The sequence below is a fragment of the Eumetopias jubatus genome, unplaced genomic scaffold, assembly GCF_037043125.1.
Source record: "Eumetopias jubatus isolate StellerSeaLion01/CBP00866 unplaced genomic scaffold, mEumJub1_p1.0 scaffold_7, whole genome shotgun sequence".
NCBI lineage: Eukaryota > Metazoa > Chordata > Mammalia > Carnivora > Otariidae > Eumetopias > Eumetopias jubatus.
Window position 1 is genome coordinate 129,483,294 of NW_028274813.1, and position 26,143 is coordinate 129,509,436.

The following is a 26,143-nucleotide window of genomic DNA, read 5'->3' on the forward strand; positions in this document are numbered from 1 at the left end:
CTTTCCTAACATGTCTCACGGTAAGGTAAGGTCTTGGCTTTGGGTATCGCATATCATGAAGGTCAAAGTCCTGACTCTTCTCTTCTAAATATAAATCGGTATTTCTGGGAAGCATGCTGCAGGATTGACATGCGTTTCCAATTTGTGCTCAAGTGGGAGTGGCTAGAGGAAATAAGAGAAGAGATTCAAGGTCAGCACTTGCGATCTCAACTGCCATATTGAACATTGGAGGCATGGCTTGAATGAGTGGAGCTCACTCCTGGAGCTCAGCCTTGAGCTGCACAGTAGTGAAAGTGGTAAAAAACAGATTCTATTCAGGAACTCTTGCAATAGGGGGAACGAGACTTCAGTCAAGAATTGGGCTCAATTCTGAATACAGCATGGACAAGTGGGGATTTATAGTCAATGAGCAAAGTGGGGGTTAGTGGATGGAAAATCACCGAGAAGAAACATCAGGGTTAAGGAGGGATTCTTGCTGAAGGTGGGCCAGGGTGATTAGACATCTGCAAATCTTGGGCAGTGTGCAATTTGATCAGATATCTACAATGATCAGTTATCGAGGGTGGGGGATTCTGGCTAAATCAATTTAACAGGATTCTTGCTGGGCAATAGTGAGGCAGACATGGAGTCCAAAAGTCAAGGTCTAGATGAGAAAAAGATGGAGAGGGGCCTGGCTCGAGTTTGATCAAGAAGAGCCTCTCCGTCAACCTTGCTGGTCTGGCCATCTAAAGATTAACCTCTCACCACAGATGGTAAGGAGGGAGAGAGAAAGCAGAAAAGGGAAAGGCAGACTTTATTTGTGCTTATTCTTCTGCTGGGATGCATGTCAGGGAGGGCTGGTGAGCCATTTGGGTGACTTTAGCAGCTGTTGGCCATCACTTGCACAGAACAGTGTGTGTGCTTGTGGATGGATGGCTCTTGGCCATCTTCTTGCTGGGGCCATGTTCCCCAAGGGCCATGGAGTGGAAAGAGTAACCAGGGAAAAGCTCTTCATCTCTTGCAAGGAGGCTCATGGCTGTGACCCATTCAGGGCTCAGGATGACCCAAGGTCAACCAGCCCCCTGGGTGTCTCCCCGGTACCAGTGCTGAGGTCTGCCTGGCGATGCAGATACAATTCAGTGTGGGGAAAACAAGAGCTGGAGGTGGGCGAGCGAGAGGCTGCTACTTCCCTGGCCAAGAACAGCTTTGGGGAAATGAAAGACAACTGGGTAGGAAACAGCGAGGCGCTCCCATGGACTCTTTCACCTGTTAACACAGGCCATGCTAAGCAACAGCTAGAAGGAGCCTGGGGCATCTGTGTCTGGCCAGAGGACAACTCTTTGTCTTTCATCATAAATAAGGGACCTTTTTCTAGGACTGAGATGTATTCTCCAAATTTGTCTTTCGTTAGGGCTTTTGGTTGTCTTTTCCAATTCTCTGCGGTTCTTAGGTCTTTACAATCCTGCAGATGGAGGAAAAACCCATTTCTAGTGACTACAAGATACCTAGTCTCAGATCCTCAAACTTTGCAAACTTTGTGGCTGATTATAAATGATGTGGTTCTGACTCCCGTTCTAGCCCTGTGTCATTTTCCCCAGCATCTCAGGCCACATTGATGCTCTTGCTCTTGCCTACATCATCAGGCTCATTCACATCTTTGTAACTTTACACCTGCTTGCTCCTCTGCCCGTTCACTCCCTGACTTGCTTACCTCTCAAGCACTTCATCCTTCAGTGGTTATCACAGAGTGTGGTCTCCTCTGTGATATGTGTCTGCCTCTATTCACCCCTGCTGGTGCTCATCATACTCTTTGTTTTTTGTTGGAAAGCTTTCCCCCAAATTGTCCCTCTCTTGGACTAGTCTCTGAGCTTCTCAAGGATGTGGAATGTTTATTGCTGAATGGATCAACAGATGATTTAAGTGATATATGAATGGTACCTGCTGTCTTTCTCTTTTTCTGCCTTTCTCCAGTCCCCATGCTAAAGAGTCCTTAATCCCAGGTGAACTAAAATGATGTGATCACATTCTCATGAAATAATTCCTTCAGGAGTCGGTGGTCTGACTCCCTGTCTCCTGCTTCTCTCAAAGCCCCTAGATCAGTGGTCTCCAAAGTTGTTCAGGTGTGGAATGTTGGGAAGTTACTGTATTCTTTGTTGGGGGGGCACTAGGAAATATTAATATACTTGTCTTCATCATGTAAACTAGAAATAACTGATGACTGGAATATACGACGAATGTAAGCTATATAAGATCGCATCCAAGGGAATGGATGTGTGTCCATAAAAAAACAAACAAAAAGCAAGTTCTCCAAAATCCAAGCCCTTAAACGAATCATAAGTGTATTCCTCCAAGCTTTTTTAATTAATATTTATTTGCTGATTATTTATTTATTTATTAGTTTGATCCATGAGTGTTCGTTAGTAAAAGAAGCAAAAATTGGTGATAAGTCTTTAAGAAAAAAATTTCTGGAGAGCAACTTAAAATCGAGAACATTTTATCCATTAATCATTACTCAATTCGGACAGCTTAATAGTCTTGCTTAGTGCTGGGCTGGACACTGTGCTAAGGGTTTTGCATGGATCATCCAATTTATCCTCACTTTCCCCCAGTGAAGTGGGCATTTCTTTATTTCGTCATTCTGACGAAGAAGTGAAGGATTGGTATTAAAGGATACATGTTTTCAATAAATAAAAATCATGACTTGCATATAACATGCAAACATGTCAAAGATTTTATTTAACTCATTACTTAATGAGAGAAGCCGGAGGGCTTACAGTGGGTTCAAAGGAGAATCCGCAGACCAGCACATAACACTGGCGGTCAGGAACACTGGAAGGCTTTTGAACTCGTCGATTTCCACCGGGCAGTAATCCATCAATTGCCTTTCCACAGGACATAGCTGTGGTTCTGTGCAAAACTTACAGTGATAAGCATAGGCTTGTCAAGTAACTTAAAGTCAATGCAAGGTGTCCAGGCGTAACTCAGAGGATACACGAGACAGAACACCCAGTTATCTTTTTCTGCCCATTTCAAAGTCTTTCCCAGGTGCTCAGGGGGTTACAAAAAGTAAGGGATTAGTTTAAGTTCAGGATGCAAATCCCCGCAACCCAGAGCCAGCGTCCCTCACAACTGCCCATTGCTACAAAAGTTTTAAGAAAAACCAGATCAGCTCTTTTTTGGAGTCGCTATTCTTCTATTGTTTGATTTCTCTTATGTACATATTCTTCTGTGTAAAAACACTGTACTGTGTATGTTGAAGTTTTAGGAAATACAAGGAACTCCCACTTATTGAGTTGTTAATAGGACAAGCGCCTGAGTCCAATATCTCACTTTATCTTAACAACATTAAGGGAGGTATTAGTAGCCCTCATTTTACTGATGAGCCCGTAGGCTGAGATTCTCAAAGTTGCAAGGCTAGTGTTGTGGAGTTGTGATTCAAACACACGCCCCTCCTTTTTTTTTTTTTTAAAGATTTATTTATTTATTTATCAGAGAGAGAGAGAGAGAGAGAGAGAGAGCATGAGCATGCACAAGCAGGGGGAGCGGCAGGCAGAGGGAGAAGGGGAGGGAGCAGGGAGCCCAATGCAGGACTCGATCTCGATCCCAGGACCCTGGGATCACGACCTGAGCTAAAGGCAGATGCTTAATGGACTGAGCCACCCGGGCATCCCCACATGTCCCTCCTAACCAACGGCCATACTCTTCTAGCTGAAGAGGAAGGAAGGAAGGAATCTGCATCCTTCCCACCTTTGCTCGGAGACTGCATCATTTGCTGTGGGGGTGTTGTACTGTGGCATATGGGGGATGCTGCCAAAAAGACAGGATTGAAAATAAACCACTTTTTTTTTTTTGGTCCTCTGCTCAGTAGACCCAAATTTGTCTGTGTTCAGCAACCTTGAAGTGACATGTTCTGCGCCCCACCGTGACTCCTGCCAATCCTGAGCTATTGAGGAAGACATTGATTTTGGAATGGTGGTGTGTTTTTTCAGCTGCGCACAGGCTGGTTTAGCAGGACAAAGTACTTCTCTTAAGGCATTAAGAGTATTCTTGAAATGCGGTAAGCTGCGGATTGACTGCACGACATCAGCTACAAGCTATCCTCCCCCTCCACCCTCCTCCCCTGCCCAAGAAATTGTGCAGTATTTTCCAGCACTCGCTAGGCTATACCCTGGGGCTGACATTTATGAAGTTGCCCACGGAGACTTCCTTCAGGTTCTCTAAGCACGGCCCCTTCATCCCCTTCAGAATGACCCGATTTTTGTATAAAATGCAATTTTGTCAACAGCACTCAAGACTTAATGAATCAGAAACACAAGGAGGTGAGGGCTGAACGTGTCTATTTTCAAGATCCATCCTAAGGGATTTGGGGGACCTCACAAGTATAAATTCTTGGGCTCTGGATTCGGACTGGCCTCAATGTGATACTGGCCACACTGTGTGATACTGGGCAAGTTAATTCAGTGCTTGAAGACCGGCTTTTCTCATTTGAAAAATGGGGATAATTATAGTGGTGAAGAGTGAATGAGATAATCCACAGGAAGCATTTGGCACAGGGCCTGGCACCGGCTATGTTCCCAGTAAGTGTCAGCTATTAACGTATCTCATTGATTCTAAGACGCTCTTCCCCGCCCCCCCCACCATATTAACATCTCTGAAATTGGTCTGCTTCTTAAAATTGATGGCATGTCATGGTCTCAATGGTGGTATTTTTTCCTTCTTAGTGGTCTCTAAAACAATGGTGCATCTTACAATAGATGGTGTCTCACACCGTGCAACACGGGGTATCTAAGGGCTCCTGGGGCACGGTGTTGTGATCATAAGGTCTCCTGGAGGAGTGCTGGAATTTGGGGAATCTCGGGTCTCTGGAAGTGAGTGGTGCTCACCTTCCCATTGGCCACTGCACAGGAGGGTCAACTGACAGCTGAATAAAAATGGCGAGGGGGCTCGCCCCTCTCTGGAGGAATCGCCATGGTTTCAGTCTCCCCTCTTGGGGCCATGTTTCCTTTTTAGGACTCTTCGAACCAGGACAGCTTGACTGGGTGGGGCAGGAGAGGTGGGGGCTCTGCTCACCTTGTTCTCTGCCCCCTATTTCCAAATCTGTCTTGTTGGATTTCTCTAGACCTCTTGGCTTCCGTGGCCTTTCTTTTCCTTTGGGTCCTCTTTTCAGGGAAGGATTTTGAGACCAAACCCAGGGTGCAGAAGGAGCCAACAAAATCCAGAACACGGCTTGACCCAAGATAGCAAATCAGGGAGAGAGCCACTCCCCTCCTCCCGGGGACCCCTGCTGTGCTCATGGTTTCTTGAACTCTCAGCTGTGTGACCAAAATGGGATTTGGCAACCAGATCATGATGGGAGAACGTTTGCTTCTTGGTGTTGTTTTTAATTCCTATACGAAGGAATCGCCTCGAGGAGTGGTTGGCTTCCTTAGAAATAGCACCATCTGGGTTTAGATTTCATATTTACTATTTTAAATCCTTTCGATTAAACACCTTTCCCCCTCCTAAGGGTTTCCCAGGCCTGCCTGGGGGCATCTTTCTTCAAGGATTCCTTCCTTTCCTTCCCAAACCCTGGGACAAACGTTTGTTTTTCTCATATATTCATCAAGGCCCAGAGCCTTCAGAAAGTGCTGAGGAGCTCAGTCATGGCATGGGAACCTGGTGTCTGCCTTGGGGGTGGGGGTGGAGGGTTAGGGGAGGACATTTCACTGAGAACAGTGCTTGGCAGGCTCACTTCCTGTCCCACTCGGGCATTCACCATGGAAAGCTGGGGAGGGTGGTCTTGGCACATTTACCAAGCCCACTGGAAGCCCTCAATTTTTTGAGGGAAAGGGACTTTCTCATGGGTTTTCCGCTCCAAGAGTATCAATCAGCCTCAGAGAAACACAAGCGAGGCAAGAAGTGGTTTCCTAGCAGGAACAGTGATTACAAAGGCCACCGGCAGGCTTTGTATCTTTTGTTCCCACTGGCGCCTCGGTCAGAATTTTGGGGCCGCCCAAGTGCAGCCTTGGTTTGCCTGGGTCTGCCGATCCTGGAAGTCAGGCCGGAGAGAGGAAGCAGAAGGTGCCCAGAGGAGCAGAGAGAGCCCAGCTCTGGAGTCTTCCCCGTGACTCCTCTCCTTCTCTCTTGCATGATGGATGGCTTTCTGCAAATCTCAGGGCTGCCCATCCTTGACGTGTCAACAGGGAATGATCAGACCAATCTCGCAGGGTTGTGAAATTTATGTGGGTGTCGCAATCAGCTGGGCACTAAGTTGGTGCCCCCTAAAGATCATTCCCTGCCTGCACTTTTACCTTCCCTCTTTCCTTGGAGGGTAGAATTCCTAGCTCATGTCATTTACATGATTTTGACACGGTAGTTGAAGCAGGGGAACAGAGGAGAATTTAAACAAGGAGGAAGAAAGCAATGTCGCTCCCCCCCGCCGCCCCGTTTACCTCCCCACCAAAACTTGTTGCCACTTTGCTTGGATTATTGGGCAGAAGGTGCACAGATGTGACTGGTTACCACATTTCCTTGCCTGAAGCCGCCTCCACTGGACCCCGCCCTGCTGGTCTGTTTCTCACTCAGGGGAGCTGCGGGGTGCGGGGTGAAAGGACCGTTGCCAAAGTGAAGAGTTTTATCTGGCTTCCTGACAGCTGTGAGAAATCCTGATTGACAACAGGGCAGAACCCAGGCAGGGAGCTGGAAGGATGGCACAATGTGAGGAAGCCCTAAGGCGGGAGACAGGTCCCCACATGTGAGTTTTGAGAGGCACTATTGGTTTCAGATAGATTTCATTCTCATATTAGAAAGAAGTGCTTCTTTAATATGGGATCCAAAAAATATCTCAGACTATAATGAAGGGCAGTTGCTCCAAGGCAGAAAATGGTCTGTATTGGTTCAATGACCCACGGCCAGGTGCAATACGTGGGCTTTGTGCTAATAAGAGTAATTGAATTTATAGCAATGGCTGTGTGCTGTGAATGGCTCTTGGAAGCCAGCAGCTTCTGGGTAAGAGATGCAAAGGGTTTCTAATATGCAAATGACACTGGGTAGGAAGCCCCCAGGATAAAAAAGTCGCAGGAAGCTCATTCATCATTTTTATACAGGTGGATTCCTAGACTGATTTTGAGATTTCATCAGTGTGCAAGTTAATTAAGCTATTAAAAGGTGATGCACAAGCATGCACAGGCATCTTTGGCCTTCTCTGACAAGGAACACACTGCTTTGGGTCTAATTGTCAGAATAATTATTTTCTCCCCTGCAAGCTCCTGGCAGAAAATTCAGCACGGTGCATTGATGTGCTTTTAATTAACCACAGGATCTGAGGATGGGGGCTACATGGGATATATTTTTATGAACTATCTAGATTTGTATATGTGTAGAAATACCTATTAATCCTTCCCACCCGGATTCATTTCTTTTAAGCAAATCATGGTGGCCGGATATAGGTTTGGGGCTTAGGGGCTCCGTCCAGGGATATTTACCTTCATGATATGTGGATTTCATTTCCATTTGCCTGAGTGATATTAAAAAAAAAGTCAGCTTTTCTCAACCTGCACTTGCTGCCTGCAAGCCAGATTTTTGGTGGGCATTGTTGTCATAATTGGCATTAACAAGACATTTCAAAATATAGGCTAAGGGCCAAAACAGAGCAATTGAAGAAAATTAATCTATTCTGTGGAAATGAAAACCATTTGGACTAAGTATGCAAGGGGTGTGTTAAACTGAAAACAACACAGGTAGCAAGATCAGAATGTCTTTCATTTATTCAGTGCTCCGTTTATTAATTTGGTCAGTTGTTGGTGGCACCTGACCTGTGCCAATCCGTGAGTTAGGTACTGGGGATCTAGAGTAAAGTATTATCATGGGAACAGGTGGATAAGTGCTTGTTCAAATGGCTGGGCATCCAAAGGACAGAGTGCAATGAAAGGAGACCCACTATGGATGGGTGGAGGTGGTCAGAAAAGGGGTCCTTTGATGGTAGAAATTAACGAGAAGTGTGTGCGCGCATACGTGCGCAAAATGCACATGCGCATACGCACGTATGCTCCGTCGTGGGGCTGGTGGTGTTGAAATGGAAAGAGTGTCCTGAGATCCTGGGGTAGCACGGCAATTACTACGTACATTAATTTGGTAAGGCTTTCATAGCAAAGTGCCACAGACAGGGAGGCGTAAACAGCAGATAGTTACTGTCTCACGGTCTAGAGGCTAAAACTCTGAGATCACGGTAGAGGCAGGGCTGGTATCTTCTTAAGCCTCTCCCTTTGGCTTGAAGAAAGCCACCTCCTCTGTATGTCTTCACACGGACTTTCCTCTGTGCGTCTCTGTGTCCACATTTTCTCTTCTTATAAGAACACCAGCCATATTGGAGTAGGGCCCACCCTCATGATCTTATTTTAACTTAATTACTTCTCAAAATATCTTATCTCCAAATAAGGTCACATTCTGAGCTACTTGGGGTTGAGACTTCAACATATGAATTTTGAGGAGGACACAAATCAATCCGTAACACTCTATGAGGAAACAGAATACAAATTTCTGAGATTGAAAATCGAATACTAGTAACATGTAATTTGTGAGAGAGGTTATAGAGTTTAAAGAAATTTAATCCTACCCACCATGAGTTATTATGAAGGAGTTGCAAATTCCACTATAATAGAGAAAAAGTGGAAGGAAGAAGAACCTGATGTCCTCCCCATCTTACTCAGGGAAATGCCAACTTCGATAATTAGATTCATAAAGTGAAAATCCTCCTGCTAAAACCTAAAGGAATAGACGTGGTTGCCTAACATTTACAGCACTAAATTGTCATTGAATTGTTCCCTTTAAAATGGTTCATTTCATGTGTGAACTTCACATCAATAAATAAAAACAAAAACAAAACAAAGCAAAACAAAGTTAAAGGCAGTCATTGGTAGCATTTTTTTAAATTTAAATTCTGTTAGCCAACATATAGTACATTATTAGTTTCAGATGTAGAGTTTAGCAATTCATCATGGTAGAATTTTTGAAGTGATGAATATAAAGTTCACAACTGTAGAGTAGATTAAAAACCAAACCAAAAAAAAAAATAGACCCTAAAAGCAAATGAAAGCAAATAAATATAGCATGACAACCTCACAGCCAAACTGCACAAAACGATTTGACAGACACAAGACAACTACAAGCTAGGATGATAAATATAAACGATTTATACTCTTTACAAAGGCTTTCAAATTGTATTTAAAAACCAGTGAGTTATATTCTGTTAACACGGCATGCATCTATAATAAAATGTGGCAAGATTAAAAATACAATAACAAAAGTTGGATAAGCAGCACAGATTTCAAGAAAGCAGGGTTGGCAATGTTAGGTTCACAAAAGGGATCTTTAGGGCAAGAAGCATTAAATGGGAAATGGAGTCATGTTATGTGGGTAAATTGAATGTTCTACAATAGATGTACTTTTGGAGTGCATACAATGTCCCAGTTACTATGCTGGGCACGCATCATGCATTATTTCTTGAAAGTCCTTTGGGGTATGTGCTGTTATTATCCTCATGTCAGATGAAGGGTAACCAGGATTAGAGCATCTCGCAACTAATCAGTGATAGACGAAGAATCTGATCTCAGAGCCTGATGCTTTACCACCACGGCCCACTTCATGCACTTAGCAGCCTCATAGAATATGTGTCAACCGAATGTTGTTTAAAATAGAGGTTAACGGTAAAGTAGTGTAATGTTTTTCACCATCTTTACCCACCTTTGTCAGCGATGATTAAAACCTATGTGGCCACAAAGGAAATATCGGCAGATTCCAAATTGATTGCGGAAACTGTCCAGGCCACATTCTTTGACTCCAATGCCATGAAAATCGAAACTACTAATAAAAATGAAACAAAAATATCTATCCAATCACGTAAGAAATAAAACAAGAAGACACCCAAACCTCTCTAAAACTCAAACCCATTACTTAATAGTTTATTTGGAAGTTAATAGAAAGGGAATACTTCTATCAAAAACATATGAAATGTAGCTAAAGTAGTACTTAGAGGCCACATGATAACATGTTTTTTGCAAATGATTTGCAAATGCAAATGATTTCATTTTTTTAAAAAGAAAGGTACAAAGAAATAGATGGCACACTTATATCAGGAAAACAGGTAAGAGATAACAATAAGATGCAAGTCAGATGGTGGAAAAGGTAATTGAATCAGAAATTCTGATTTAAAAAGAGGACAGCTTCCCCCACCCCCCCGGTGTAATTAATGAATAAATCTAAGAGCTAGTTTTCTGGTTGAATTTCTGGAAAACTTAAGAAAACAAAAGATAAAACAGAAATTCAGAGAAATAAGCAGTTATAATCATGATTTGGAGATTTTAAAATTGTAATAGAATTAATGCTATGGAAAAAATGGGAAATTTCAAAGAAATGGATGATGGATGTTTTGCTGGAAAGAATAAAAATTGATCTAAGAATAAAAACTTCAGACAAATCAATGTACTTGGAAGAAATGTAAAATTGTTAAAGAGTTTATTCTAAAATTTATCCTAGGGCCAGACAAATTTCTCCTGTTATTTAAACTTTTAAGGAAGAGCTAATTTCTGTGCTGAAAAAAACTCATGGGAAAAATTCTAATTTTATAAAGTTGGCTTAATCTGGATCTTAAAAATTCTCATTGATAGCACAAGTAGGAAAATTATAAGTGCATATTCTATATGATGTGGATGCAAAATGTGAAATCATGAAGGCTAAACTCAAAACTGGGATTTATGTAAAGAATTCAAGGACAGTTTTGTATGTGGAAATTTTTCTGGTTGGTCATGCCATGTGAGCCAAAACCAACCTGATAATATCAGTTAATGCTGAAACATAATTGAAAAAACTCAACACACACACTTAGGATTTTAAAATGTTAGTCCCATAAAATATACTAAAATTAATGGCCAGCTTTGCCATATATACAAGGTCAAACAATAATAGGAAGACATAATAGGGAAAATGATTGTATTAAACTAACAACAAAAATCATGGGAATAATACTATCAAGAAATGTGTGGAACCTTTTTATGAAAACTCCCAAATTTTATTAAGAGATAAGAAAGGGGGCACCTGGATGGCTTAGTCGGTCGAACATCTGACTCCTGGTTTTGGCTCAAGTCATGATCTCAGAGTCCTGGGATCAAGCCCCATGTCAGGCTCTGCGCTCAGCTTGGAGTCTGCTTGTGATATTCTCTCTCTTCCTCTCCCTCTGCCCCTCCCCCGCTTGCTCTCTCTAAAATAAATAAATAAATAAATCTTAAAAAAAAAGATAATAAAGGAGATTCAAATGATAGGGAGCTCTATCATTTTATATGACTTAATGATACAAAGATATCAGTTTGTCCCAAGTTAACTACAGGTTTCATCAATGTCAGTCACAATTCCCACTGCAAGTTTTTGGGGAGGAATTTGACAAATAAATCTAAAGTACACAGGCTGAAGGAGATAGGAATAAAAAAGAATGATGACCAGAGATATAAAATGTATAAAGCTACAGTCATCGAACCAGGAGACCTATTAGTGATAGGCTGAGTGGTTAGTCTTGAAACTCAAATCTGTGTAAGAGCTTAGGGTCTAAACAGGACACATCATACAATGGGAAATAGATTGAATCTTTCAACAAATGGTATTGGTTCTTTGCGGGAAAAATAAAGTCAGAGTTGCTCCTTACTTCAAACACCAAAATAAATTCCAGATGGAGTCAAGATTTAAATGCAAAAATATTCTGCTGCTTTAGTAATCAAGCAATGCAAATTAAAATGAAATGTTACTTTCTTTTTCTGTGATATTGGCGAACACTAAAAAAAAAAAAAAAGACAACAAACACTTGATTTTGGGAGAGTGTGGTGAGGAGGGCCTTTCACGGACTTCTGGTCCGAATTTAAAAGAACTCAGCTCTTCTGAAGAGGGATATTTATTAAAAACCTCTAAAAAAGTTCAAGCCCTGTGACCTACGGATTCCATGTCTTGGTATCTATCTCAGAGAAAAAGATAGATGGGTATGGAGACAAAGATTTACACAACTATTTATATTTTAGTCATATTTGTAATAAGGTCCAATAACTGGGAATTTTTAAATATCACACAGTCCTGAGGGTGAAATATTTATTTATATACGTATAAATACAAATTTTGAAGACTATGTAAGGACAAATAAGATACTTATGATGTACTCTTCAACAAAAGGGATGATATGAGCTCTACATACATATATAAAACAAACTCAATTTTATTAAAAATATATAAAAGCATAGACAATTGCAAATATGAGCAGGAAAATATTAGCAGTGGTCATCTGATGTGTGAGAGTATAAAGATTTTTATGGTGATTATGTTTTTCACATTTTCTAAATTGAAAATTCAGTAATTCTGTGAGTAGAAAAATAATTATTAAAAAAACACCACCAAGTCAAACAATAAAAAAGAGTTAAAGGTAAGGAAATGAAGTAAAAACAAGTGGAAGAGGGAGAAATAAATGTTTAACTCTTAAGGCACACAGAAGAATTTGAAGGCATGAAAGAAGAGGAAAATCATAAACACAATTGTTCATAAGATGTAGTGCTCATAAATTAAAAGCTAATTGAGAATCAAAACCAAATTAAAAAGCTAGCATCAAGCTGAAAAAATACTTGCAATAAAATTGATAAGACCACAATAAATGAGAAAAAAAACTCAACTCATTTTTAAATATAGAAATGGTCAAATTATATTAACAGATTATTTGATAAGAGAAAATACTCAAAATATTCAGTATGCATAAGAAAAAAATTTTTCCGGAAGTCAAAGAAATACTTATTAAAACTAGATGGAAATATTATAGCTTTAAAAAAATATTTACAGAGATGACAAGTGTTTATAATGTCGTATTGAGAATTAAAATGTGAATGAATTATGTGCTCGATTTTATGAAAACAAATGATTTATAAAATGCATGGAAGGAAATATACTAGATATAATGATGATGGCTGTTTGGTGTTAGGGAGATTAGAGGTTATTTTGAATTTCTTCTTTAATGGTGCTCCACGGACTTTGTACATAGCAAATATTATATTAGAAGCAATTATGAACAAAGAATTTGGCCATATACAAATGCATCCATGATCACTGTCTTTCATGGGAAGGACACCTCTTGAATTATGGACAGGCCTTCTAAAGAACAAGAGCGTCAGCTCTTCTCGGGTGTCTATCCTGATAGAAATCTGCACCATCTGGGAACAAAGAGGGGTTGAGAAGAATTTACCACTGGCCTGGATTTTCATGCTTCTCAGTAGGGCTTGCTGATGCCGTGGCTGCTCAGTGGGGTTTCCCTGGGGGAACCAGGATGCGGAGGGAGCCCCACGTGGATCTCCCCCACCCCTCCCTCCCTCTTGCTTCTTCCCTCTTCCCCATCCCCCTTCCCACCTCTTTCCCACATCACCATCACTACGCCTCAATGATTTCATCTTTAAAAGATAAACATTTTAAAAAAGTCTTTTAGAGAACGGGGTTCCTGAGCTTTTAAAGAGAGGATCTGGAGCTGAGAACCCCACTATGGTTTCTCCTTGGCAAGGATCTAAAATATCCCCAAGGTGGATGCCCACTTTCTGCTTGGCTACTGAAAGTGGACTCACTTCTTGCCATCCCATTATTCTGGTAGAAATGAGTCGAACCACTCATGGCTATCTCCACACCTCAGTGCTGGCCTCTGGAAACCCACAGAACAAACTTCATCCCTTTCCTTTTTCATAATAGAACCTATTTATTATAGAAAATCCAGATAAATAAAAAGAAGAAAATAAGAACCAACTGGAATCCAGCCATCCAAATAGAACTCAGGCGAACATCTCTGGGTAGGCATGCTTTCATGTTGGTGCTTCTTTTCAAAAAATGAAGCAATGGTGAATATAGTTCTCTTTTTCCTTTTTTTTTAAATTTAAAATCAATTAATTAACATATAATGTATTATTAGTTTCAGAGGTAGACGTCAGTGATGGTGAATATACTTCTTTTTAAACTTCGTGTTTTTTTTTTTTTTTTTTTTTAACTTGGCAATACACAGACATCGCCCACTAAACTTCGGTTATTGTTTAGGGAAAAATCTGAAGTTCTGTATGAAAATGCTTATCAGGGGCCTATCCCTCATTATCTTAAAAAGGAAGAGTTGTCGTGGTTATAGATCAGTTGCAAACTTTCAACCTATCTCCAGGGCTGTTGTGAAGATTAATAACAACTAACGCGATAAGCATGAGTGATACTGGAGAAAGCTCAGTCCCTGTTGGCTGGGACGGTTTGCCCTTGTTGCTTCTCCTTCTAAGGGAGAGCCAGGCAAAATGCTTACTCATCCATGGGGAGAGTCAAGGGTTCTGCAAAACTGAGCCAGTTCTCTCTATCACGAAAGTGAGAGGTCTGGCCTAGTCCCTTCTCTTGTGACACACCTTCCTGGGGCCTCAGTCCTGATCCCTGGGCTGCCTCTCAGGTGTTCACAGGTACACAGGCCTCTCATCTTGCACAGATGGTTCTGAGCCGAGGATACGACTCCAGGGGCCAGGGGTGTGTAAGTCCGGTAGAAATGATCACGAATAATTTCCCAGTGTCTTGGAATTCATCTCTGTTATTGGTACCTCCTGAGACAGGAATATTGCTGCTAAGGAATGAGTGAAAGGAGGTGAATATTGCCACACTCTTGTATTTCTGCAGTTGTGTGGATTTAGAAATTCTACTTGTAAAGCCCGGCCGTGACATTCAGTCAGAAAGTCAAGAAGAGCAGGAACCGGGCCTGGCTGGCTGGCAGGAAAGCCAGGTTCCCATGGGTTTTTATAATACGGCTGATAAACAATGCTGGCAGGCACCTGGGCCTCCTGGTGAAACACGCTTATTGTGTAAGTCCGTGTGGGTGGTGGTGCGCGGTGAGAAGTAGCAGCTGCGGTGTGCACGCGTGGTATGCTCTTTCTTGCCAGCTCTGAGTCATCGCTTGAAACCATCGGAGGCTACCCAGGGGGACAAAAGGCACAGACTGTGGCCCGTGCTCGGCTAAGTCATTGCCACCAGCTGAGGTCCTGTGAATTTTAAGGAAGGGAGAGTCTGTGGGAGAGCCCAGCTGGTGGCTGGCTGGGGGCCACTCATCAGTCTGAGCATCAGAAGACATGTCACATTCCTAGAAACACATGGGGTCAGCGTTTTGGGTAGACTCTAACTTGATTTTTAAGGTGAAGTTTGCAAGCTTGAGTTGGGCCTTCATACAACCATCTTTGTGGCTCTGGTTGGCCCCTACGTTCCATGTGCTGTGTCCACCTTTCTTCAGAGGCTTGGCTTGAGGAGCCATGACTCTGCATCTGATGGCTGAGGAAGGCCCAAAGTGGTCATCAATGGAGTCCGTTGGTCTCTGGATGGCCCTGCGCTCAGCCAGCCAAATGTGCAGAGAGGGCTTGCTTGGCAGATTCCCAACATCAGAGCCTAGAGAACAAAACTGAAGCCAAAGGCTACTGAGGGTTTGCTAGGTGCCAGGTACCCGGGTGGACATTTACATGAATGACAAATGTCTCACCACAGGATGTAGCATCAGATGACCTGGGTTCAGATACTGACTCTCCTGTTTGCCATTGGGTGATGGTGGGCATGTCATGCCTCTGTTTCCTTTTCTGTGCGGTGTGTGTGTGTGTGTGTGTGTGTGTGTGTGTGTGTGTGTATGTGTGTTATAGGAGTAACTACCTCCCAGAGTTGTCATGAAACTTGAGTGGGATAAACAAGGGAGATGCTTTGAATAGTGACCACAGTGCCTTAAACACTGAATGTTCTAGAACCTTCTTCCAACAACAACGTGAAGGAGTGCCAGTGCTGTGATGCTCATGTGGTGGGGGAAGCTGTGATGTGGGGAGCTCCTGCCCTCACCTAACGTCAGTCTTCTTGTAAGTGCTGGAAGCAAAATTTAAATCTGGGCAGTAGGGCAGAATGTGAACATAAGCCCCTGTCTTCTCTGGCCTAACTGAATCGAACTGATTTGACCTTGGTCTCGCGTTCCATTATGACTGATGTTTAAATTCAGTATTTCTTACTATCATTTGAGACCTTTGTCACTTCTCTTGCCCTTAATGGATTGAAAAAAGAAGTCTGTTTGGGATTACTTATCCCATATTTTATTCTCTTGGAGAATTTAATAAAGTTTAACCTCAACATTTCCTGCTCTGATACGGAGGGTTTGGATTCTCTGCACTGGTCTTGGAAACAGAATTCTCCACTCTTGCCGACCTTGCCGACCTTGCTGACCTCCCCATTATGTCTGACTGTGGAGGAGAAATATCTGCCAGGAGCAAATCTGCTTGCGTGGGGCCTGGGATGCCTCTTCCCATGCAAATACAACAGGGAAGGATTCCACAGGCAGGGTCCCCATGATCTGGCTTGCTGCCTGATTTTCATCTGGTTCAACCTGATTTGCTCAGGTTGGGGAAGAGGGTTTGTCCCTGTGTATTTTATTGTGGTTTTGGTCTTTCTTCCAGGGCTTTTCCTTCCTATCCCAAGGCTCTTAGTTGTGTTTCTATACACCTGAGTTCTCTGCGTCAGACCCCAACTCACCATAGTGCTGGGCTGACAGTGAGCATGTCGGCAGGCACCCTACTATATGGCGGCAAACCTTCGGACACACAAGCCTCCTTAACTACAGCAGCACGCTGCTGAGTGCCTTACAGTCAGTGGAAGATGTTAGGGTCTCCCAGGATTACTCTAGAGTTCCTCTAGCTGGGAAAAAAAAAAAAACAAAACAACAGATGGCTATTTTTCCTCCATGCACAGGATCTTACAAATGCCCCCAGTTGAAACTTACTCACAGATTCTTCCTTCTGCGGCTGGAAAATTGATACTTGTTTTTGGCTGCATTTACTGAGATGTTAGAATTAATTAACTCTACTTGTTCAGCATAGATCAGTTCCGTCAGCAGTCAGTGATGAGAAGCCCTTGGGAAGTCTACGACAATGATGGGGTAGCAACTATATGGAAAAGCAAAGATTGCTGACCCCCAAGTTTGAGACCTGGGTTCAAGCCAGTCACCTATCAGATGTGTATTCTTGGTCACGTCTGCTCGTTGTCTTGGGCCTTGACTGGACATGATGATTATTAGAAAGGTCCCTTCCAGCTGTAAAGGGCCACAAGTCTAGGATTTGGGAAGAATCAAAATTTCTAGTTTATTCTGGAAGCGTGGGCCATGGCTTTTGACTAATTTAGCTTAGTCTCTCTCCGCTCTTGTGGCTCTGGGCTCTCGATGCTTCATCTTTCCTGTGGGGATGATGACGCTTACTTTGCGGAATTGTTGGAGGACCAGCGCTCATGTACAAAGAGAATCTTGCAAATGGCAGGCACCCAGTGCGCTGAGGGCTTCCCTTCCAGCATGGTGTCCACCTGGCAACTCGTTTGTATGTACAAATGCTTAGCAGCACAGAAGGCAGAGTGGCCACTGGTGATAGAGACAAAGGCAACTTTAGAAAGAAAAAGAAAAGATTGTTCTCAGTGCCTTCCCATGGGGCTCCTTAATCAGAGTTGGCCACTTTCTCCCACGTGTGCTGTTGTTGGGTAATTAGTGTCCCAGGCGAAGCCAAGACCAGGGCACACTGAGTGCCTTTGTTTTAGTCTTGTAAATTTCAACACAGGTTAGAAAGAACAAAACCCCAGTTCATTTGAGGGATACTCCAGGTCTGGTTCCATGCCCTGAGCCAAGGGAGAAACTGCCTGGCAGCCCCAGGAGTGGATGCTGCGTTGGGCAGCTCAGGCAGTAGAAGGACCTTGAGGATGCTAAGAGATGCAGAAAGGTTGCTTTTTGACTATAATTGGCAGACGCCGGCTGGTGTTGGTGTCCTGGCGATATGGTTTGTGCAGGGAAATGCCCAGGAACCCTGTTCTAGAATAGACCTGAGGGCAATGCTTTTTTTGTTCCCTTTGACTCTTGATATCTTTCCATCTGAATGCTTTGAGAGTTACTGCCTTGAATTTTATAAACACTGCAGGTCTGTTTCTCCTGTCAATCACGGAAGGTGCAGAGTGGAATCTCACATCCTGATGGATGTGCAGGAATTTGCAAGGTGAAGGAGATAGGTTGCCAAAGAGAGTTCTAGTAAAGACAGCAGTGTATGAGATATTCAGAAGGTTGGGACATATGAGGTGGCACATATGTGTGAGGATGGCATTCTCTGTCCCCATGGATGGAATGGCCCAGTATGACTGGATCACAGATTGCAAACAGAGGGGTGAGGAGAAAAGAAATCGACCTCAGTGAATGTGCTTGGCTGGATATCAAGTTGGGCATCCCTGCACGAGATGAAGCTGGACCACCAGGGTCCACAGATGCCTGGGATGCCTGGCAAGCTGGTGAGTACATCCATTAGAGGTGAATTTGCAAAGAGTTGAGGGGCCTCCTAGGAGAGAATTTACCTTAAAGAAAGAGCGAGTCAGAAATGACAAATGTGAATAGAAAAAGAACCTTGGTTATTAAATTTGGGAGGAGGCGATTCTGAGCCCAGGGTAGACTTTGTTACTCAGATTACCTCCTGGCTAAGACCTGCAAGGAATAATAACTGTGTTCTATGGACATTCTAAGACCTGGGGCAAGGGATGTGACAAATAAAATATGAAAGTTAGTTCTTTTAACAAATCCGGATGCTCCCCTGTGCCAAGCAGCATTATCTTACTGTCTTCCCAATAGACAGAAGAACATTCTCCCTGGGTTGCAACTATCCACTGAGCATGGATTCTGGAGGCAGGTGTATATACCTGACGGGCACTGAATTACTTGGCAGGGCCAGTGGCAGTGACCGGCAGGACCCCTGGAGCCCAGCAGGAGAAAGCTACAGATGTCACTGGAGACTCACGGCACTCACCTGTAAACCCAAGGGAATTGCTTTCTGGAGACTTCCAGAAGGATTCGGGGACACATTTCCAGAGAACTGATTCTGTATTTGCACGTGGGGAAAAAGAGTAGCAAAAGCCAGGTTATACTTGAGTTGATATTTTAGGATTTCATTTTCTGCAGTGGACCAGGCATCCTTGATTGTCTTCTTAGTATCCGTTTCCTGCTTCGTCACTTCTAACAAAATCCTGATTTTGTTCGGGTATCCTCCCTTCATGCCTGGGAGGTAATCCCATTTGCAGGGATTAGGGGCGAGCCTGGTTGGTTTAAGAGTCATTCCATTTCTGTCCCCAGTGACTGGCTAGTGTTGGTCATATAACTCAATTTGGTCTAATAAAATGTGGAGAGGGGCTAGCTATGCACATTTGAAGAAGTCATTCATCTGCAGTCTCTCAGGACAGTGTCTAGAAGCAGCCCACTCTTTTTCCTCTGGAATCAGTCAAGCACCAGCGGGGGGGCAAGAGCAGGTGCCACATGCTTTCTATCCCGCTAGGATGGAAGAGGGGCAGGGCAGAGAAGGGCTGGAAAATGTATGCAGAGCCTCCGACGTAAGCCAACTCTAAAGATTGCTATTCTGTTGGAACTTCCAGGTATATATGTCAATTAATTTCGGTGTTGTTTATGGCAGTTTGACTTGAGTTTTCTATTATTTGAATCTGAAAACGTTTCCTGATAAATGTGGTTTGGTAGATGTCTTGAGGTTCCCAGGAGAGATGTCCTGGACCAAAGGGACAGTTTCTTCTAGGCAAGGATATAGACATTCTAACTGAGAAGATGCTTCCCTGTCACTTTTTTTTAAACATTTTTAAAATTTAAATTCAATTAACATATAATGTCTTACTGGTTTCAGGGGTACAAGTCTGTGATTCATCAGTCTTATATAATACCCAGTGCTCATTATATCACATGCTCTCCTTAACGTCCATCACCCAGTTACCCCATCCCTCCACGCCCTTCCCCGCCAGAAACCCTCAGTGTGTTTCATATGATTAAGCAAAATAAGTCAATCGGAGAAAGACATGTATCATATGATTTCACTGATATGAGGAATTCTTAATCTCAGGAAGCAAACTGAGGGTTGCCCAGTGGTGAGGTTTGGGAGGGATGGGGTGGCTAAATGATGGACATCGGGGAGGGTATGTGCTATGGTGAGTGCTGTGAATTGTGTAAGACTGATGAATCACAGACCTGTACCTCTGAAACAAATAATACATTATATGTTAAAAAAAAAAGAAGAAGATAGCAGGAAGGGAAAAATGAAGGGGGGGGAATCAGAGGGGGAGACGAACCATTAGAGACGATGGACTCTGAGAAACAAACTGAGGGTTCTAGAGGGGAGGGGGTGGGGGGATGGGTTAGCCTGGTAATGGGTATTAAAGAGGGCACGTTCTGCATGGAGCACTGGGTGTTACGCACAAACAATGAATCATGGAACATCAAAAACTAATGATGTAATGTATGGTGATTAACATAACAATAATAAAATTAAAAAAAAAAGAGTCTCATGGTTTGTCTTCCTCTCTGGTTTCATCTTGTTTTATATTTTCCTCTCTTCCCCTATGATCCTCTGTTTTGTTTCTTAAATTCTGCATATCAGTGAGATCATATGATAATTGTCTTTCTCAGATTGACTTATTTTGCTTAGCATAATACCCTCTAGTTCCATCCACATCGTTGCAAATGGCAAGATTTCATTTTTTGATGGCTGCGTAATATTCCCGTGTGTGTGTGTGTGTGTGTGTGTGTGTGTGTGTGTGTGTGTGTGTGTATCACATCTTCTTTATCCATCACATCTGTTGATGGACATCTGGGCTCTTTCCCTAGTTTGGCTATTGTGGACATTGCTGCTATAAACTTTGCCTCCCTGTCACTCTATGTGGAATATATTATTTCTCCTCTCAGAGCTTGACGTGGCTAGGTCTTGTGTTTGGGATAATCAGCTGTCTCTGGCCATACCCAGGCTTCCCACTGAGAGATGGGGTTTATGTTACCTCTTTTTGAATCTGGGTTGACTCTAATGACTTGGTTTTAATCAACACAATACAGTAAAAGTGATGCTATATCACTTGTGAGGTTAGGTCAGAAAAGGTGATGCAGCTTCTACCTGGTACTTGGGATGCTTGCTCGGGGGGAAGCAGTGGCCATATAAGAAGTCCAGTTACCTGAGGTGGCCATGCTGGGACAGCCTTGTATAGGTGTTTTGTCTGAAAGCCCCGGCTGAGCGCTCAGTGGATGGCCTGCATCGACTGCCAGCCATGTGAGTGAGCCATCTCGCATGTCAAGCCGCATGTCGGTGGACTGAGGTCGTATGATTGCAGCTCCTGCACACATCAGGTTGCAACAGCATGAGGGGCCTCAAATGAGAACTGCCCGGCTGAGCTTTGCCTAAATTCCACAAAATTGTGGGCAAAAGAAAATGATTTTTTCAAGCTACTAAGTTTTCAGATCATTTGTTACAGCAAAGTAACCCTCATACAAGCTGCTCATTGTTTTGTTTTGCTTTACTTTTGATTCGTATTTTTAGCTTCCCAACTATTATGTGGAAAGGATTTCTTCTTTTCTCCTTCTCGGTGGTAGAAATACAGGGCATTCGTCTCAGAATTCCATCTCATTCCAGCCCATCTTGGTTGCGAGTCACACTTGCAAACTAGCTTAAGTAAGAGAGGTGAGTGTGTTGGAACAACCTGGAGGGTCTCCAGAGTCCCAAAGGCGGGTAGTCAGCCCGTTTCTCATCCTTGTGTAGTGTCCTCCCACGTTGTACCAGGGTTGGTCTATGTGGCAGGTGGAATATGGCAGATGTGACGGCATGTCATTCCGACATTAGGTCATAAAGTGCTGCAGCTTTTGTTTTCGGCTCTCTCTCTTTCTCTTGGATCACCCACTCTGGTGGGAAGCCATGTCATCAGCAGCTCTCTGGAGAGGCCTGTGTGAGGAACTGAGGCCTCCCACTAACAGCCACCTTGGAAGCAAAACCTCTGGCCCCAGTCAAGCCTTCAGATAACTGCTACCCAGCTGAACATCCTCGTGGTAACCTCACAAGAGATCTGAAGCCCAAATCACCCAACTAAGCCTTTCTGAATTCCTGACCCTCAGAAAGATGTGAGAGGTACGAAATGTTTTTATTTTAATTGCTATGTTTTGAGGATATTTTGTTACACAATAACAGGTGTAGTAGATACAAAGTCTTACAACCCTTTCTGTCTGTCAAGGAAAAGGCTATGGAAATCCCAAAAGGAGTTTCATCTGGTGACTTTTTGTTCAGCTCCCAGTACATTTAAATGGTGGAAAAAAAGAAATCTGTTACTTTTTTTATCTTGTCCTAGGTAGTGTTTCTCAACCCAATCCCATCCCCCTTACCCCCATACACACTCCAGAGAGAGAATTCCATTGTGGGCAGGTATGTGTTCTCAATCCCTATGTGAGGTATATATTGTTACAGATTTTGGTACTTAGCTGTATTTTTTTTTTTTCAGGGGAAGTCGGGGAAAGAAAAACATTTATTGGTTCTTTTTATGTGTCAAGCAGCCTGATAGATACTTTGTGTACTTTAATGGAAAGAAAAAAGCAATTCAACCCCAACCCTGCTGATAGCTCTTCTGTCTTCTAAGCCCAAGGTGGTGACCTAATTTATATCAGTGGGACACTGAACATACATTTAGATGCTGCTGGGGCAAGGGGAAAGTATGTCTGAGGCTCTGACAGTTTTTCTGGGGGCCTAAGGCTGAGACACATAGCAAGGGACCTTTTGTTTAGCAAAAACTTGGAGTCTAGGACCTTGCAACTGGAGGCATCAGGGTGGTAAACTAGATTGTCCTGCATAATATGGAAGTGAAGATTGAGCTTCTGGGGGTATCTTGTGGCTGAGGGACTCCAGGAAACAGAAAAACAGGGAGATGGGAGGGGAATCCCAAGGAGGGATGGGTACCTATGGAGGGGTGGTTTGGCATGGCAGAAGCCTGGAACCTACAGAGAAGATGGCCAGTGGGAAATTGCTGGTGGTGGGCCAGCCATGAGACCATGGAAATGAGAGAAGCTGGGTGTTCATTTTTAAGTTATTTGGGTTTTAGCCATGTCATCCCCTTCCCATAGCCCCAAACCAGTAGCGAAACCTGCTTCTGATACAGAGCTTCCTGCGACTTGAGGGAGAGCTAGCTGAATTACAAAGGCTTGGTTGGCGCAAAGCAGAGACCAGCTGAGGAAAGGGAAGGTGAGTGAGATCAGAGTTTGGAAAGAGTTGGAATTTTAAGCCAAAGTGACCAAGAGAATGCAAGGCTCTGGGAATATTGACGAGGACATGGGACTTTGTCAGGACAGGGGGTTGAATTTGAACCAATGTTATTTAAATCTCAGAGGGCAGGGTGACCACATATGCCATTGGGTTTCAATGATACTATTTCAATAAACTTGATCTCCATTTTACAGATGAGGGACTCAAAGCATAGAGATGCTCATAAATTGTCCCAGGTCACATGGCCCCTAAGGGTGGCCCTGGGCTGGAGTGCTTCAATATTTGTGTGGGGAAAGTGGAGGGCCTTGTAGAGCCACCAGAGCACGCTGTCCAAGACTTCCCCTTGTGATGAGGGGTTGGCAAAATTTCTTCTGTAAAGGGCCAGATAGTAGATGTTCTGGGCTTTGCAGACCATGCTATGCCCATGCATCAACTTGACTAAGCGTGAAAGCAGCCTTAGACCACACGTGAATGCACGGTGTGGCTGCATTCCTGACAAACTTTATTTGTGGACACCAACATGTGAATTTTATATAGTTTTCGTGTGTTATGAAACATTATTCTTAAAATTTTTTTGTAACCCTTAGAAAGTGTAAAAACCATTCTTCACTTGTGGGCCATATCACACCAGGCAGCGGGTTGAGTTTGGCCCATGGACGGTAGTACGCAGACCCCTACACTACGACCATTCAGTTTCTTATCAGTTCGTAAGTGACCAGACAGATCAACAAGAGAGCTTTGGAGAGGAAAGACGACTGATGAGTATTGACTGGATAAAGAGGAGTCTCATGGTCTTCTTTCCTAGGAGGTGGTTGCTGAAACTCACACAAGGCTCTTCTCACACATATGAGCTCATTGCAGTCCCCGCTCCTTTTAAACTATAGGTCTAAATGAAGCCTCTGTTCCCTTGGACAATTCATACTTTCTCTCTTGTCCTCACTTGCTCTTTGTGTGTGTGTATGTATGTATGTGTATATAGTTGTATTCATGTGCCTGCCTGTGTGCATGGGTCTGCATATATGTATGTGTGTATGTGTCTACGAGCTGCATGTGTCACATGTTTTTGTATGTGTATGTGTGTATGCATAGGTATGTGTGTCTTTATGTGCATGTATGAGTGTATGTATCTGTGTATGTGAATGTATATGTAGTATGTGTATACATGTCTATATGTGTGTATATGTGTTTGTGTGTACTTATGTGTGTGTGTGTGTTTAATGAGAAGGTGTGACCAGGTATCTTCAAGATCCCTTCTTTTTTTTTTTTAAAGTAGGCTCCATGCCTACTGTGGAGCCCTATGCGGGGCTCGAACACATGACCCTGAGATCATGACCTGAGCCGAAATCAAGACTCAGACGCTTAACCAACTGAGCCACCCAGGCGCCCCAGTGTCCCTTCTGCCTCTGAAACTCTTGGATTTCGTAAAAACATATCTGATTTCTTAGGGTGAGATTTTCTTGCTCACTCCTGCCCCCTTGTTCCTTCTCTTCAATTCTGTGAACATCCTCTCCCACCTCTGACCCTCCTCCTCTCTGATACTCTATTTCAAGGCTGGTGGGATTATCGTATCCAAAAGGATCCCAGGGAAAAACAGTCTGAATATCCAGGATAATAAAACAAGCCTGTGAGAGGTGAAGTGGTGTGTCACCGCACTTTGTCTCGACCCTTAAAGCCGCATCCTTCAACCGTCTCACCATGGCAAGGATTTTTCTGTTTTCTGAAAAGCTGATGTAACACCCTTGTGTTTTCCTTTTTCTTTTTCTTCTGGGAAAAAATAAGAATTCATTTTCATTGGGATTAACGAGTCTTTCTTCTTTTATGTTGGCAACACGAGGTCTTAGCAGATTTCTGATCTGGTGCTGAATAAAAAATATAGCATTACAATCCTGCACGGAGGCTGGGGGCTTGAACCCAATTTGGATTACTGTGCACAGCAGCGGGGATTCTGTAACTAATGGTGTCAGGGGGGGTCTTTGGAACGGGTCTGAGGGACAGTCCCTGGGGACCAAGCCCCACACGCCCTGCTTATTGTTCCACTATAATCTGGGGCCAGTCCTGGGGAGGCTGAGCCTACAGTCAGATGCTCAGCACGCGGGGCTTGCTTCAAGCTGTCAGCCAGGTGGATATGAAGCACTGCTGTGCAAAAGCGGGATTGGCGTGGAGCCAGGAGACATAAGAAGGTCGCAGCATTGGTGAAAACTTTTAGTCTCTCCAGTATCAACTTGGGTGGATCATTTAGACCCCGAGGCCTCACTAACCTAGAGGCACAGAAGGGATTAGGGCGATCCTGTGGGGTGGAGGGCTGCCCCGGGGGGCTGGGGTTTGCACAGAGACTCCAAGGGCAGAGGAGGGAAGAGGGCAGGAGTAATGGGAGGTGGGGCGGGGGGAGAGCCGCCATCATCTCTCAGAGAGCCGCTGTTTCTCAGATGCTAGAAGCTCCCTGTGTCTGAATGATTCGGGGTTATAGTTTACAGTTACTTGGGGTGCTAGTTTAGAAATATCCCCATGACAGGTAGTAAGGTTTTAAGGAGAGAGAATAATCCCTACATTGAGGGGCGCCTGGCTGGCTCAGTGAGAGGAGCACGTGACTCTGGATCTCCAGGTCGTGAGTTCGAGCCCCACGTTGGGTGTAGAGATGACACAAATAAATAAAAACTTAAAATAATAATAATAATTCGTATATTGCAGGCCTGTTTGAGGATTAGAGGACAGTGGATCCGGTACAGTGAAGGTGGCCAAGGTGATGCCAGCACTTTCCTCAGTGTCCTCGTAAGGGGCCCCGACCTGCTTCATTTCCAGTTCCACTCATTTCTTAAAATCTGAAGGAAATCTTAGCATACTGCTTTGCTCACCTGCTCTGAGACCTTGATTCCTTCCAACAGAATATCAGCCTCCCGGGAACCACAACCAGGAGCCTCCCAACTTCGGCACAAACCACTCTCCCATTTCTTTGTCTCTCCTATATAATCACTCTGTCTGGCAAAACGAATTCTTACTGTTGCCCTCATATAATAATACCAAATATTTTCTTTTTCATTTCTCTGAGTCTCTGCTCCCTCATCTATTTG